The 12,109-nt window shown below is 41.7% G+C and overlaps 1 protein-coding gene across 1 annotated transcript in view; it reads left to right on the top strand.

Moving 5' to 3' along the window:
- Positions 1 to 12,109, top strand: part of SORL1 (sortilin related receptor 1) — a 5,131,225-nt gene that overhangs the window by 3,493,247 nt on the left and 1,625,869 nt on the right. The window lies entirely within an intron of this gene.

Raw genomic sequence — 12,109 nt, forward strand, 5'->3', positions numbered from 1 at the left:
GCTCTGTGGAACCTAGTCGGACTTTCCCGGTCAACAAATGATAAATAAATAAAATAAAATAGTTTTATGAATCTTTTTTCCCCTTCTCTGCCATTACTTCAGTTTTCTATTAGGTTTATTTTTTTATGTTGAATTTCATTTCTAAAATCCCATTGATGGCATATTGAAAATAGCAATTCATTTTATGAGATAGTCGAGTTTGAAACCCAAGTTTACTGTCAGTGAACTATAAGCTGCATGTCCACAGAACTGGGTAGAATGCTAGCAAATGTACCCTGGGGCACAGATAAAGAACTGGAAAATATCTTAAACAAGAAACATCTTTATTAAATTATTATGTATGACACAGGCATATATTTACATAAATGAAAACAAACCATATTTACATAATTTTAGTTGCAAACATTATACATCACAAACCATACTGACATAATTTTAGTTGCAAACATTATACATCACTTATAATCTCTCCAGTCATTGTCAGTCAGACATTACATAGCTCATTCAAACCCTTCCTTTTTTAAACCTCATTCCTCCTTTGCATGTATTGTTCCCACAATTCCTATTTCTTTGTATGTAATTTGCTCCTACCCTTTTCTAAAAATCCCATTTCCAGTTGTTTTATCTCTGTTACTATATTTACTACTTCTAGTACAGTTGGTTTAGACTTTGAGTTCCATTTTCTAGTAATTGCTTTATAGACAGCCCCATAATTAGGCTCGGCAAGACCTTTCTGTGTCTAGGCAGTACCAGTTCTATATCATAGCTCAAAACAATAATTTCCTTAGTTACACCGATTTGCTCACCCAGTATCTCTGACAGAGTAGTCTGCAGGGAATTTTTAAAGTATGCCAACTCATTACACTCCCAGAAAAGATGTTCCCAATTACATTTCTTCCCCATCACACCTCCAACATTTGCTGTCTGCATGTGAAAAAAATCTTTGGAGTCTAGTTGGGTTATAAAAATACCTATGTAAACACTATCCTGCAAAGATCCAAATTCTTCTAGACTTTGTTGCATATTTGGGGAAGTACATATATCCCCTCATTGTTTCTTTCTGAATTGCTTTTCCAATCTCTCTTCCCAGTCCTTTCTAACCTCTTCTGATTGATTCTTATAGTTATCATGCAGTGTTTTATATGCTGTACTAATTATTCTTTATTTAACAGCAGTTTCTGTTCTAGATTTCACTAAAAACTCTACCAGTGCTGGCCTTTCGATTAGGAACCCTGATTTCTTTCTCTTCACCTATACTCTGATATCAGTCGTTGATAGGAAAGGCAGTCTCTAGCCTGCACTTCAGATACATTCTTGGTCTCCTCCCATTCTCTTTCCTTTCCCTCTCTAATTATTTGCTTTCAATACCTTGGTTCTTTTGCCAGTTTTCTCCAATAAATTCTAGCCACCTCTTGCCTATTGTCTGTATTCTTAATTGCAGTCATTCCTATTGGCAGAATCACCTTTCTCCATTCCCATGTTCCCTTAGTTCTTATAATACTTTCTGCTACTTTATGAATATAATCTGTGTGGTTATTGTTATTCTCCTTAAGGATCTGCATCCAAAATCCCTGTCTGTCCTTGTTTCTTGAACTTTCTCCGTTTCATCCTCATCCCTTTTCACTTTGAATTACAGGTTTCTGCTTGTACTATGTTGCTGTGTTGCTGTGAAATACCCCTTCAAATCAGGTACTCATAAGCTGCTTTGTTCTATTGGAAGAATCATCTTATCCCACTTGACTGTTGCCGTCTTCCTCTCCCAGCTCTTTATTAATTGCTTACCACAATTCTCCTTTGGTTGATAAAAAATATACCTGACCTGTGTATAAAACTAAAGGTACTAAAAACATTTTAACTGTGTCTTACTATTTGTATCTTGCTATCCATGTCCACATAACAGAGCTTCCAATGTCTCAGTTTTTGTATTATCTTTTTAGTCTTCTCCCACATATCTTTTAACTACCACACCAGAATCCTTTTTAATACATACTCCTAAGTACTTCATTGTATCATGTCCCCCATTAGTATGGATATTGCTGAACCATTTAGTGTGTGGGTACGTAATTTACAGCTGTTGCCTTTGTTTTAGCTCCATTCATTTTGTATCTCGGAAAGATTTGAAGCTGCCTCAAAATGTTTCACAACACTGAAATGTTTTTTGGTTTATCGGGTGTAAAATAACATCTACAAATAGAGCCAGCTTTTCTTGACTACTGGAAAATCTCTTGAATGAATGTGATATCTTTGAATGAGTTGTTAAACAATATTATCTTATATTGGAGGCCTTCTGCAGTGAATAAAAGTTGGGATTTCCTCCAGGTATTTACCTGTCTCATATTTCAGAGTTTTGCTTCTGTCAGGTGTTTAGGGGAAATGTGTACCTCCAGATAGTACACATTGTGACATTATACTCTAGACAAAGATGGTATGTTCAGCCCCTCTGCTGCCCTGTTCCTTTCTGCCACTTGCACACTTGTATCAGAATCCTAATGGTCATAAGAAGGTTTATGTCTTTGATGCTTACAGAGTTAACACCTTCAGAGTATTACTGTCGTGATTAAGTCATAAGTCAGGACCTTCAGTGGAAGTGGGTGTTGATGTGAAGCATTGCTGTAAGTGCCAGCACTTCAGCCTGGCTGCCAACAAGAGGTGAAAGGAAAAGATAGAAGGTAGAGGTCTGCATAAGCTACTTGACTTGGAGGGTTTGAAGATGGCCGGCACTTGGCATTTTGTGAGGGTTTCTTTTAAAGTCCATGTTGGTACTACACCAGATTTGAAAAGTAAAGAGGAAGAGATGCCGGATACTGGTCAAAATTTCCTATTTAGAATTCACTCTCAAGGCAGCCATGTTTTCCTTACTGCAAGTCATGAGTGATAGAATGGGATTAGATCCCATTACAAGCTTAAAGTGAGAGGTGTGCAAGAAGTGCACCCCAGCAACCTTTGGGGATAGTGTTTCAGGAAGTCCACAGAACCTCTCTGACATTTGAACTTCCAGTGCTATTGCCAGCCCTGTTAGCTTATGTGGAGTAGTCCCAAGCAAACACCTAAGGGCAACTGGATGGCCAGTTCTTCTCAGCAACCCCCTCTGAGTTGTGCATGGCTCATTGTTTAGGGCTGAAGACACTCTGAGCTCTTTCTCAACTTGGGCTCTCAGGGATGGCCTAGATGTTGGATGTGCATTCCCTCTTTGATATCTTATGTGTTTGGGCAACACAGGCTGATGGCAGTGCAGGGCCCGACTCTGTTCTTGCTTGACTTAGTGCCTTGGAAGTGTATTATTCCTAAATTCAGTGCCTCATCACTTTTGTTACAGATGTATTGCCACATGCAGCAGGTAAGCTTAGACTGTATCCTGAGGAAAATGTGAGTAAAAGAAATCCCCTTCCCCCCAGTTTCCTTGGAGGAGGGAATGTAAGAATGTAGAAGCCTTTGTTTCAGAGATGTACAAGGATAGTAAAAAGTATCCACCCCAAGAAACCTGGAGAGAGACTCAGGATTATGAAGTCTCTGATGGACTAGAGTGTAACCCTCCTGTATTCTTCGAAAATACCTAAACTGGTAGATGGGCAAAAAGGATTCACCCTTTCAAATGTTTCTCCTAAACTCCCTGTTCTGAGGGCTCCCATGTAGCCTGCTTGAGGCATCGGGATGCCCCTCTTTCTTCACTTTAGCATGTTGATGTAGTCTAAAAGTCTGCTGGCTGTGTGGAGTGGCAGTATCTCTAAGCATCTCATGAGCAGCTCCTTCATACTTGGCTCCACCAGTGTGACTTTACTGACAACTTTAAGGCATCCTTTACCAGCTCCCCTTTTGATATGTCCCCTTTCTTCAGATCAGAGGTGAAAGAAAAATTATGAGGTGTGTGCAAGATGAGAAGATGCTGTCTGCAGTAGGAGTCAGATTTGGAAACCATCAGAGATCTTTTAGTAGAAAACATAAGGTTTCCAAATCACTGTGGTTCAGGAGATGTTGTCAACCCTTTAACTCTTCCTCTGATAGGGGTGGCCATAGCAGAGGGAGCCCTTTTAATTGGTGATCACCATGTGGTCAACGGACTCCATAAAACCAGGAGTTCAGGGATATCCCTTTACAGGAAGGTCTGACCACCACCTCTGAAGGTTTGCTGACTGTCCTCCTTTGGAGGGAGTTGGGGATGAGTATTTCGACACCTACTTATGTAGATGGCCATCACACAGGGCATATGGGTGCAAAATGTCATATCCAGAGGCCATACCGTACCATTTTACAAAGGCCATTGCTACAACAGCTACGTCTGCCAAATATTAAACCCAACAAATGTGAACTGCTTGTCAGGAGGTTCTATCCTGCTCCAAAACAGAGCCGTCCAAGAGGTCCCACCAGACCCTCCCTCCTTCCATCCCCCCATCCTTATTCTGTAAGATCTGAAGGATTCTTTGGTTATAAGCCATTTAGTCTTTATGCAGGTTATGTATCAAAGCCCTGATTTCAAGGCACTAGACAAGATCTGAGGTAATTATGGGAGGGAAATATCTTCATATGTCCATATGTTTATTACTAGGCTGATGACCCCAGGAGGCTTTTTTAAACCTAGCCATGCTTCCTAAAGGTGAGAATCAAACACTGTACCTTGTATCTGTAAGGTAAACCCCTTAACCGTTATGCCAACCCTGAGCCCACAATAAAGCACTGATACTACCAATTTGGATTCTACATGAGGCTTGAGGAACATATGTCATATTGGGCAGATTTGAATGAAAGAATTTATCGTTATGATAAGTACATAAATAAACAAATTTTAGACCCATAGCCATGCTCTCACCACTCTCCAAAATTCTGGAAAAATAAATACACAATCAAGTCTTACACTAATGTCTGCAAGAAAATCTGCTCACACCTACCCAACATGGCTTTCGTCCCATGCACAGCACTACAACAGCTCTCCTGTCTTTCCTAAACTCTGTATCACTAGCTAGAGACAGTAACAATCTTATTTCTTGTCTCTTCATTGACCTCTCTAAAGCCTTTGATACAGTCTCTCATAAACTTCTTCTCCTTAAACTAGCAAACTTGCACTTCTCTCCATCCACCATATCTTGGTTTAACAGCTGTCTCCACGATAGAATCCAGTCAGTCAAATGGCTCTCAGCTTTCTCCTGTCTTCTTCCTGTTAAAACGGGTGTTCCACAAGGCTCGATCCTTGGGCCCCTTCTTTTTAACATCTTTACCAACCTTCTCTAGTCTTCCTGCCCTGGATCCTCATTGATACAATATGCAGATGATTCTACACTTATCACTATTGCTGAATCACCAACACAACTAAAATCAGACACACAGTCCTCTTTTAACTCTGTAGAAGACTGACTATCTGAAAACCAACTTATTCTTAATCCAAAGAAAACCAAATTACTACTCTTTCTTCCTAAAAACCTTAACCACATAAAGTCTTCCTTCTCCATACTGTCACAAAATAATACTCAAATACAGGTGGACACCAGTACAAAACTCTTAGGTGTAACTATTGATGATAGACTAACCTTTGATTTACACGTCAATAATTGTATGTGAAAAACACATCTCAAGCTAGGTCTCCTCTATAGAAACAAAAAATATCTTACCAAAACTAACCCTTTCAAATGCCTACCTCTTACCCACTTTACTTTATAGCTCCCAAATTCTCACCAGCCTCAGCACTGGACTACTAAACAAGTTAGAAACAACTTATAACAGGATTGTCAGATTTGCTGCCCAGAATTCTTACAAATCCCATCACTGTCTCTCACTAAAAGAACTAAATTGGTTAGAATTACCTAACCTGCTTTGGTTTAATCAGTTTCAGATTATTCCTTCCATTCTCTACAAACCCTCTTAATGTCCAACTATCTCATCTGTAATTTCTCATTACCTACCCACTAGATTACTCCACAGTTCTGAACAAGGCCTACTAAAAATCTACAAACCAAGGACCAAAATGGGTCACCTAGTCTATAGCTTTAACCCTTCCAAGGCCTGGAATAGCCTACCACTAGATATAAGATCCCTTGAACATCCCAATCAATTCAAAACTGCTACAGAAAAAAATACCTTCATGAAAAATGGACTTGCCAATGTAATTATCCCTCGTAAACACTCCCCTATAACCTTCTACTTCTCTTCTCTCTTCCCTCCCTTCAATAAACAAATTTACTACTTTATCTTCTCCTCTTGGTACATCACTGTACAAACATAACTAGTAAAATATTTCAGCAATGTAACTATTGCACAATTATGTATATAATATATAATTATGAGTGTATCCCTCTGATGAATGTATTTCTATGCATTTCACTTGCCACAGTTTAATGTATGACACTGTAATGCAATAATGTGTGGTACTGATGAATGTATTTCTGTATGTATTTAGTATGTAAAATGTCTATTTTCTGTTGGAGCTTTTCTCCTCGGGCCTCCACTGAAAATGGGCATTTGTAGCCCAGTCGGACAAACCCAGTCAACAAATATAAAATAAAAATAATTTTCATTTAATTCTCATTGCCCCATACTGACTCAGACATATTTGGTTTCTACTTGGGTCTCTTCTGAAGAAGCCTCCTTTGGCTTCTAGATCCCCAGTTTGATCTTGCATTACACTCCTTCAGTCTGCTTCACCTAGGCCTTCACATCCTCAAGCTAATGGCATGGTTTCCTCAATTGCTTTAATGGCCAGGCATGCCAGCCTTTTGGAGAAAGTAATACACAGTTTGTTGTCTTTCAATAAACAGTTTACTCAAAAGGTTTGTAAGAGTAAATGGTAATGTTTTTTCTGTTTGGTCCGCCAGTCAAGGTTTTGACCCGTATTCTGTTTCTATTGCAGAATTTTTACAGTTCCAGTATTCATTGTTTGAAGCAGGTTCCAGCTACTTTACAGTTGAAGTACAGTTAGCTGGCATCTCCTGTTATCATCCTGGATATCAAAACAATAACTTGGCCACTCATAAACTGTTAAGGCATTCCTCAAGGGAGTGTTTCTTCTTTACCCTGCCATCAAGGATTGTATTCTGTTATGGGAATTGAATTTGGTCATAGAAGCTCTCACAAAACCTCAATTCAAACCAGCTTAATGTACAGACCTGAAGTATTTATCTTGGAAAATAGTCTTTCTGGTGGCCATTAAATCTGCTAGAGAAATCTCAGATCTTCATGCCTTGTCTTTTACTCTGCTTTATTTGGCCTTTCATAAGGACAAAGTTGTCTGTGTTCCACAGGTGGCTTCTAAAAATAATATTAATTAATATATTAAATGTCCAGTGTTATTTTGACATTATTCAAATAGAGGGTACCTTCTTCATACTTTTGATATCCATAGTCGGCTCAGATTTTATCTACAAAGAACAGGCTTTCAGGATGGACACCCAAGTGTTTCTGTCCTTTACTTCTAACAGACTAGATTTGAAAGTTACCAAGCAAACATTGTCCATGTAGCTATCAGGATGTCCTTCATGGATGCATCTGCAGTCATAACAACCGGGGTTGTCCTGTTGTCAGGCAGCCCTTCAGTCGGCCGGATTCTAAAGTCCGGGTCCGGCTTCGGCTGATGTCGCACTTCACCCGACGTCATCTCTGTTGGTCTTCGGGTATAAAGGCATCAGCCGACGCCATTTTCCCCAGTCTTTCTTGCCGCGTGGTGCCCGAAGCAGAAGCTGTTCGCAAGTGCCGGTCGGTCGGATCCAGAGATTACTACTACCGAATACTACTTCGAAGACTTCTAAAGCTAAGTACCCCGTTGGGGACTCTTTCTTGCCTCAGCCGATGTCAGAAAAAGTAAATAATTGTTTAACTTGTGGGAAACAAATACCTCATAAAGATTTCCACTCTTACTGTTTGCCTTGTTTAGGCCCAGCCCACGACGTAGCAGCCTGTTCGGCCTGTGCTTCTTTCAACCGACGTACGCTTAGGCGTCGGTCGGAGTTTGCTGAACAGTTTTTCGGCTCAGATTTTGCGTATATTATGCCGTCGGATCCTCCGACTTCCCAAATCACTAAAAAACGCAAAGAAAAAGACCGACACTCGCGGTCCACGGTTTCGGCCGAAACCATGGTTAAGCAAACCGCGAGTGTCTCGGTTTCGGCCGAAACCGAGAAAACTGATCAAAGTACAGCTGAATCTATGACTACCACTGAGGCTCCTGCTACTTCTCTTGAATCGGCCTCAGAAATTTTATCCACTACGGTGGTTGCTACTGACTTATCAGACACCATTCCATTGGATGTCTCTACACCAGCACGTGGTGCTGCTAGGCCCCCAGCAGCCATGTCCATTAAGGCCTTTGCCAGGGCTAAAGCAGCCAAATCTACTAAAGCAGTGCCTGTCAAACCCCCTACAACCAGGCCCACATCTAGCTCACAAATGCTTACTCTGGCAGAAGATTTAATATCATTGATTAGGGGATCTCAATCCCACCCAGACAGGGCCTCTCAGCCCCAGAGAAGAGACCTAGGGCAGAGCCCCCCGAGCCTGTGTCCTCTGATGATTCAGCCGATGACTCAGACATAACAGACCAGCCAGAGGCTCCTTTCTCCAATTATGAAGACTCAGATGCTGAAGAATCCATTCCAGCTGCTTCCCCACCAGAAGAATTCTCCTTTGGGGAAACCTTACATGCCATTCGAGAGCAATTCCAATGGCAGCAGCAGGATTTCTCAGATTCCAGAAAAAGGCTTAGGACTTTTCTGCATCTTCCACAGCACAGGCCCTTAGCTATACCTCCTGTCCTTTCTGTGGTGGACGATGCCTTTAATGATGTCTACTCTGCACCAGACTCTTTACCTCCAGCCCCTGCCAAACCAGATAGATTCTACAGGGTACCAGACACTCATCATCACCTTTACAAGGCCCCTCTTGCAGACCCCGAAACTATATCCCAGGGTCCTAAGGCAGTAGCCTCGGCCACAGCAAAAAACCCTATTCCTTCTGAAAGGGAAGCCAGGTCTTTAGACAGATGGGGCAAAAAAGTCTACACCTCAGCTACTCTCTCAGCTAGAGCTTTAAACTGTCAGTTTCACATGACACAATACCAAGAGTTTATGCTTGATCAGTTAACTAAAAAGCTATCCTCTGATGACTCTGTCGATAAGAAATATGTATTAGAAATGGTAAATAACATACAACAGGTTAGTAACCATTCCTTAAAATGTGGCTATGATGCACTGGAGGCTTCATTTAGGTCAGCCATGACTGGCACAGTGATAAGAAGACATGCATGGCTAAAAGAACAAGTCTTACCGGATCATGTTAAAGCTAAGTTATTAGATGCTCCTATGGATAAGACCAGTTTGTTTGGTACACCTGCCCAGCAGGTAATGAAGAAAATGGAAGAAAGGGCAAAATCTGTTCAAACAGTTAAAGATTTCTTGCAGGTTCAGCCCCCAAGGTTTAGCAGGAACTGGCCTGCCAAAAATTGGTCCTTTCCTGACTCCACAAGATCCCAAAGGGGCAGGAATAGACGTCCCAGAGGCAGAAACCAATCCAGAGGAGGTGCCTATAGAGGACGACAGTGGCAAGGTAATAACAGAGGCACAGACACAACCACTGCCACTACAACAACACAATCACAGTGACTTAACTCTAAATCCGCCTACCAGGGAACAAATAGCAGCTCCATTAGGCGGCAAATTAACCTTATTTTCGAAAACTGGCACTACATCACAAAAGACAAGTGGATTTTGCAAACCATAGATCAAGGCTACCGGTTCCACTTCCACACTTTACCAGTCAAAAGAGGAATACCAAATCTACCTCCAAATCAAAAAACAGAAGCTCTACAACAGATAATGCAATTAGCAAAGATGAGAGCCGTGGAAAGAGTGCCAATTACAGAACAAGGAAAAGGATTCTACTCCAGACTATTCCTAGTTCCAAGAAAGGAAAAAAGTTGGAGACCTATTCTCGACCTGTCCACCTTAAATACATACATCATTGTCCCAAAATTCAAAATGCTGACCCTACAGCAACTTCTTCCCATGCTGGGCAAGGAGTGTTGGCTGGTGACTCTAGATCTCAAGGAGGCATACCTGCACGTCCCCATTCGACCAATATGCAGAAGATACCTCAGATTTCTTGCAGGATCAGAGCATTATCAATTCTCAGCATTGCCCTTTGGCTTATCTACTGCGCCCAGAGTATTCACAAAATGCCTGGCATCAGTAATCGCCCACTGCAGACTACAGGGAATCCAAATTTACCCATACCTGGACGACTGCCTGCTACAAGGGGACAACAACAGCAAGCTGACAACAGATTTACAAAGGGTCATTTACTTGCTACAAGCACTGGGATACACAGTCAATTTACAAAAGTCAAGGCTGATACCATCCCAAACAAGGACATTCTTGGGCGCAGAATTGGACACAGTAAGACAAATGGCATTCCTAACTGCAGAAAAACAAAAGAACTCCCTCTTTACTTCTTGGCTCTAACAAAACAGAACAAGTTAACAGCAAGAAAAGTACTGCAGGCCTTGGGCTTCATGGCATCATGCATAATCTTGGTCCCACATGCCAGACTACATATGAGAAAACTGCAGTGGTATCTAAAGAATTTATGGTCTCAACACAGTCACAGCCTAGAAGCAGAAATTCCACTAATTCCATGCTTAAAACAGGAGTTCCTATGGTGGGCTCAAGCATGCCAGTCAAACCCGGGACTACCCTTTCGCAGCTGTCAAGCAAATCAGACCATCACAACAGGCGCCTCAGACCTAGGATGGGGGGCTCACATGTTGGACAAATGCGTGCAAGGTTTGTGGACCCAGGATCAACTTCACCTGCACATCAACCTAAAAGAGATGCTGGCAGTAAAACTGGCAATCCAAAACTTCAGACCATTTCTCAAAGAAGGCCATTTGATGATAAGGACAGACAACACCACAGTCATGTGGTACATCAACAAACAGGGAGGCACTCATTCATACCCCTATGCAGAATGACTTTGGAGCTTTGGAACCTGGCACTCAGCTACAACATCCAGTTACAGGCAATGTTTGTACCGGAAAGGAGAATACTCTAGCAGACATGTTAAGCAGAACCACATCGGATGCCCACGAATGGATGCTACATCCGGACATCTTCAAGACCATCTCAAAGAAATGGGGAATGCCTCAGATAGATCTATTCGCTTCCTCTCAATCACCAGCTCAAAAATTCTGCACAAGGACATTCCACCCACTGGCATGGAAAGTGGATTCGCTCTCCTTCAGCTGGAAAGGCCTAACAGCATATGCATTCCCTCCTCTTCCCTTGATACACAAGGTATTACTAAAAATCAAGGAGGAACGTCCAAGGATAACCCTGATAGCTCCAAACTGGCCAAGACAACACTGGTACCCATTGCTGAGAAGCATGTCTCGAACAACTTGTGGTCAATACCCTGATGCCTTTGATGTTAACTCAGAACAACTACAGCATCATGCATCCGAACCTAAAACGTTGCAACTGACTGCATGGAACATCACATAGCAGCAACTAATCCAGAACTTTCCCAAAGGGTTAAAGACATTATCCTAGAAGCCCGCAGACCTTCAACAAGAAGGAATTATGCAGGAAAATGGAAAAGGTTTGTCATTTGGAGTACTGAAAGAGGAAAAGATGTGTCAAATATAGATATGGCTAACATTCTGGAGTACTTGGCAGAGCTTCTACATACAGGCCTGTCCTATTCCTCCATCAAGATACATGCATCAGCTATATCAGCAGAATACAGTTTTGATCCACCTGTCTTTTCACATCCTTTACTCAGGCAGTTCCTCAGAGGAATCAAGAATGTAAAACCTCCAAGGAAACCACCATTGCCAGCTTGGGATTTGAACGTTGTGCTAGAAAAGTTGACACTCGCACCTTTTGAACCAGCAGCAACAGCAGACCTACAACATCTATCGTGGAAAACTGCTTTCCTTCTGGCAATAACCTCAGCAAGGAGGGTTTCTGAACTTCAGGCCCTAATGGCAGTACAGCCCTTCCTAATCTTCCACCAAGATAGAGTGTCCATGAGGACTAATCCTACATTTATGCCTAAGGTGGTATCCAGAGTGTCCTTAAACCAGGCAATCCACCTACCTGCCTTCTTTCCCAACCCACAAAACAGAGGGAAAGAA

This window comes from Protopterus annectens, chromosome 8.part0 (genome assembly GCF_019279795.1).
Source record: "Protopterus annectens isolate FY-2018-M chromosome 8.part0, PAN1.0, whole genome shotgun sequence".
In the NCBI taxonomy this organism is placed as follows: domain Eukaryota; kingdom Metazoa; phylum Chordata; order Ceratodontiformes; family Protopteridae; genus Protopterus; species Protopterus annectens.